Below are 6,000 nucleotides of genomic sequence, written 5' to 3'. Positions count from 1 at the left end.
CGTTGCTAGCAATATGACGGCGTTTTCACGCCGAACGTCTTACATGATTTTTGGGGCAAGATATTAATTTTTGTCACCAATTCTCCTTTAAAAAGGCCTTCCTCCATTTTAACAGTGCCCAAGCTGGTTTCAGTTGCTTGGGCTAAAGTGTAGTGTAGTGAAGTGTACTAAAGCGTTATTTACTATTGGAATTTCCTGGTTTTTGACTTTTGCCTGTTCGATTCTTGCCACCTGCCTCGACCCTTTTGCCTGTTTTGTGACCACGCCTTGCCTAATCCTTGTCGGTACCTCTTTATGGACTTATTACTATCAAATGCTCCAATTCCTTGTTGGTTCCGCAGCAGAAAGCCTAAGGCCCCAGAAGTGTGTCCCTTGTGGATTTCCCTTGTGTGACATATCGTCAATTTCCCAGCTGCCCCAAGTCATGTGACTTGTGCTCTGATAAACTTCAATCACTCTTTACTGCTGTACTGCAAGTTGGAGTGATATCACCCCCCCTCCATTATCCCCATTATCCAAACAAATGAACAGTGGGAAGGTAACCAGATAGCAGCTCCCTAACACAAGATAACAGCTGCCTGGTAGATCTAAGAACAGCACTCAATAGTAAAAACCCATGTCCCACTGAGACACATTCAGTTACATTGAGAAGGAAAAACAGCAGCCTGCCAGAAAGCATTTCTTTCCTAAAGTGCAGGCACAAGTCACATGACCAGGGGCAGCCCCATGTCAGATTTCAAAATTGAATATAAAAAAATCAGTTTGCTCTTTTGAGAAATGGATTTCAGTGCAGAATTCTGCTGGAGTAGCACTATTAACTGATGCATTTTGAAAAAAAATGTTTTCCTATGACAGGATCCCTTTAATATAAAAAGCTTGAACATATAAAAATGTGTAATTAATCGGAGTACTAATAAGAAAACCTCACAATCCGCTAATGTTTTATGCAAATACAAATAGAAAGACCTAAAAACATCTAAAATTTAAATTATAGAAATATTTTTTCAATTGGAAAAGGAAAAATTCCAATAACCTCTACATTATTTTGACAGCTGTTAGATGGCAAGGGTTTGTATTAGTGTTTTTCCCGGTTTTCACATTTAATAAATTATTGATTTCTTGTATTTTATTTGTGCTTTAAAGTAATTATTATAATCCACAATTTTTTGTATAGGTATGGGAAATCCACAATTTTTTGTATAGGTATGGGACCTGTTATCCAGAATGCTCGGTACCTGGTGTTTGGATGTTCATACTAAAAAATAACTTAAACCTTTAATAAACCCAATAGAGGCTTTGCCTCCAATAAAGATTGATTATATCTTGGTTTGGTTTTATTATTACAGAGAAAAAGGAAATTTAAAACTATGGAAAATTTGGATAAAGTGGAGTCTATGGGAAACCATCTTTCTGTAATTCTGAGATTTCTGGATAATGGGTTTCTGAATAATGGATCCCATTCTTATAATTTGATTCGAAAATTTACAAAGTATGAACATTAATAAGTAGGCCCTATAGTGTTTTGGCTGGCTAGGATGGCCAATGTATAGACAATTGTTTCCACTCTTCAGTGCAAGTAGCCAATTAATAGGACAAAAAACCAGAGCAATAAATATTAAACGTAGCATTCCAAGTGAGCAATTTAGATACCCAACAAGATCTGTGGTATTCTAAAAAAACACCTTAATGTATTCCTGACTTTGATTTCTGTATTAGTTTATGTAACATAACGTTCATTTAAATGAACTAGTACCTGCTTGTATTCTGCCTTATTTGCAATTTGCAGAATCATTATTCAGTTATTGCAAGGTTCCCATTACACATCCAAAATGGCGTCCATGAGCCACAATTTCGCACAAAAATATGATCCTCTGGAAATACCAATATAGGGGCAGATTTATTTAAGGGCGAAGCTGCTACATTTGCCCAGAAATCCCATCTGCGGGGACAATAACAATTTACTAACAGGTGTAAGCAACAATTCGCTAGTGGGTGAAACCGTCTCTAGCGTTCATTCGTACTCTAACGATATCTAAAAGTCACCAGCACTCTGCACCCAGGACGTAACTACGCATTTTAGTGAATTTGTGTAGTGGTAATGAATTCTCACCTGGCAGAGTGGTGAGAAGTGTGCAAAGCAGTCTCTGGTGACAATTAGCCCTTTAGTGAATCTGCCCCGTAGTGTTTTCTGTGGCTTGGATGGTTAATGTATAGTCAATAAGTTGTTTTACTGAATGTACTTCCTTTAAAGCAATGATCACTATAGTTGAAATATTATTCTGTCATCCATACTTGTCTGTCCTCCTTAATGCTTGATTAAAATGTAATATTGACAAATGTACAGTATATGTTAGGTATCAGCAAAACTGCTGATATATTGCTAAAGGTAGGATGCTGGAGAATCCTCTTACATTTTCCTGCTATGATGTGGAAGGGCTGTATATGTGGTAATTTCCCATTTATATGAAACCTTTCAACATGATACATTATACAGACAAATCACTCTTTATTCTGATGTATAGGACCTGAGCAGATATTTACAGACTTTTTGGCCAAATGTATTATGAAACGCTTGCAATGAAATAATATGTATTCATCTGTATTTCAATTTTGTGTGAGTACCTAAATTTGGGAATACCACCATATCCAGATATTTTAGATGTTTCAAAATGTTTTCCTGAGGTGGAGTCCAAAAAGGCTTAATGCATCACATTAATTACTGGAAATAGAAGAGCAAAACCATGTCAGTGAGGACACCAGCAAAATACAATACAAGATCAAGGCAAGCAAGGCACCAATGTCTATAGGGTTGCGTTAGATTGCCAATCACCTATATCCTGCAACTTGAGCATTATTGAGACACCAGCTAAGTTTCCATGAATACCAACAAGGGACAAAAAAAATGAGCAATAAAAATTTATTTCCTGTCATGAATTCTATTTGCCAACCCAAAAAATCTTACCATATGCAATATACAGAAAAATGTCAGCGATTGCCTCGTCCAACTATTAAAAAAAATAGTCACTGATGTGCAATAAAGTAGAAAAACCTGAGCAAATACAATAAAGCAAAACACATAATACAGGTATGGCCTTTATAATTCGTTATCAAGAAAGCTCTGAATTACAGGAAGGTTATTTCCCATTGACTTAATTTTATCCAAATAATTCCTTTTTCTCTTTAGTAATAAAACAGTACCATGTACCAGATTCAAAAGGACACATAACTAATCCTTAGTAAAGGCAAAACACTCCTATTGAGTTTTTTTAATGTTTAAATTATTTTTTTAGGTATTTATAAATTATGGATATTTCCCCTTATCTGGAGAACCCCAGGTCCCAAACATTCTGGATAACAGGTCCCATACATGTAGTCATATAATGCAGCCCATTTATTTTGTTAGAAGTGAACTTATCACTGACCTCACAGTCATTTCTAGTTTGTGTGTTTTGGCTACCTGCTACCCAAAGGGGCTTAAAAAATGTAAATGCATAAAATTGCTTAAATTTGAAACCAAACGATTTTTGTATGCTGTTTAAAATGAAACATTTTTAATTACCCCAAACTGTATTTAGTATAAATTGGGTTACTTTTGTAACAATAGAGAATTCCATGTATTTTTTCTTCAAAAATTGGCAGAGCATTTGTATATTATAGAAAATATTGTCCTTTTGGAGGACACCATTATTGTTGTCCTTCAAAACATAACTATTTGATATAAAGGATTGTCAATAAAGAGAATAACTTCAATGCCAGGATGTGACACAGCATAACATAGAAATATTAGCTGTGTGTGTACATCACTGGTACTCAGTAACTGTCTCATCTGGACATTTAATAATAGCGTGAACAACCATCCAGCTAGGGTAAATGAAAAGATCCCAATGCATCTGACCTATGCGGTAGTCTATTTTCTTGTGTGATGTTAGAAAAATTCATAGAGCAAAAGTCTAAAGGTCTTATTTAAAACTAAATAAACAGTTCCAAATGTTAAAATACTCAGTTTATATGATTACTTGGATTATTGCAGGAATCTAGGTGCTAGGTTAATAGAGATCACCAATAAAGGATTACACAAAAATGTTTAAATATTATTTTAATAATTATATTTGACAACTTCAATTTCAGTTACCAGATTTTAATAAATAATTGATTACATATATAATGGAGAGATGCACCCTTCCCAAACTACAAATAAAAGCTGCAAGAGGTGCACAAGATACAAAATGTAAAATATTTTATCAAGCAGCATTGCTTTGAGAAGCAAGGCTTTACATTTGAATACTTGTCAAAGCTATCTATACCTAGGTACAGTATATTGAAACACAAAAGGTGGGTGCGGCCAACATTTTATACCTGGCAAAACCTGACATGACCTAGCAGAAGTAATCAAATTGCTGTCAGTATAATTTGTTTTTTTAATTAGTGATGAGCGAATTTGCGAATTCACTAAACGGCGCTGGCGTCTAATTTTTGGCGTCCATTTTTTGGGCGAAAGTGCACCGGCAAATTTTTGCAGCCGAATAGCGCAAATTTGCCGCAAATTCTCGCCTGCCGAATAAATTCGCCCATCACTACTTTTAATCTGTTTTAAAGAATTTAATATGGATTGAATCAAGATGAAACCAGGGGTAATCAATTGAAATCACTTCAAAACAAAGGTGTATAGAGCATTGTACTGTGTCTATCTATCTATCTATCTATCATCTATCTATCTATCTATCGATCATCTATTTATCATCTATCATCATCTATTTATCTATCTATTTTAATGCATATTATAGTCCTTATTAATGATGGCTCTCTTAATTGGAATACTTCAACAACCTTAGGCAATTAAATAACAATAAAATAACATTATACACTAGTGAAAAAAAAATGTTTGTTTTTTTTTTTCGTGGCAACATTTTGGAAGGGAAGTGCTGGCCCAGGAATGCTTTATTCCAAAATTTTGGCTGTGCACCCCTGAGATTGCTTGATTGGAGTGCGGATACTGAAGAGATATATATATATATATATATATATATATATATATATATATATATATATATATATATATACTGTATGTAGACATATTAAGTTACAAAAGAATATTAGGCATAGTTTACTCTATAACCCCAGTGTTTTAATGTGTCACCTTCACTTGCGAGAATACATTTTGGATCTACATGTGAGACAGGTGTGACATGGTATATATTTGATTTTCTAATATGAAGACACCTCAAATCCAATATCGCACATTGGGTACTTTAATAAAGAAATCATTTTTGAAAGTACTGTATATGCTGTATATGTTCCAAGGCTCTGCCTTTCTCTGTTTCACAGTATTTCCTAAGATTTATTTTTTAGCTTATTTTCAAAAGCTCTTTAAAGCATTACAAGTCATTCCAGTAGAATGCATTCTTGTGTCTTTCTTTTTCTGTAGACAAATGTACAGATTTTAGATATGTTTTGCTAATGAATCATCAATCATGTCCATTGAAGAGTAAATAGCAAGAGGAGAATTACATGCAGGCAATCTATTTTCCATCTAAAATCTGTCATTATGGATGGTGTTACACAACACACCATATACATTATTTATTCACTCCACTGTACGTGTTCATTGCTTTTTGGTGTGTAAGTGGATAAATAATGTAATAGACAACTGGCTATAAAAAATATTTGGATGAGAAGTATGTGGTAGCTCAGGAGATATAAGAATCAATAGCTAAGCTTTGATTAAAAGGAGAATACCTATTGAGAAGGCTTGTCATGCTATAGCATCATATTCAATTTATTATGGATATCTCATCGGCCATTCACCATGAAGTTATACTTATTATCTCAAGAAATCACAGATTATGAAATATATTTGATGAGATGAAACCTTCCAAAACTTTTAAGAATTGCATGTGTCTTGATCTGTATATCGACTTTTTCCAGTTGATATACTTACCAGTGAAGCCCAATTTCCATATATACAGGTACCTTAAAGGAACAGTAACACTAAAAAATTTT

The sequence above is a fragment of the Xenopus laevis genome, chromosome 9_10S, assembly GCF_017654675.1.
Source record: "Xenopus laevis strain J_2021 chromosome 9_10S, Xenopus_laevis_v10.1, whole genome shotgun sequence".
Classification (NCBI taxonomy): Eukaryota; Metazoa; Chordata; class Amphibia; order Anura; family Pipidae; genus Xenopus; species Xenopus laevis.
Note: the sequence above shows the minus strand (reverse complement) of the source record.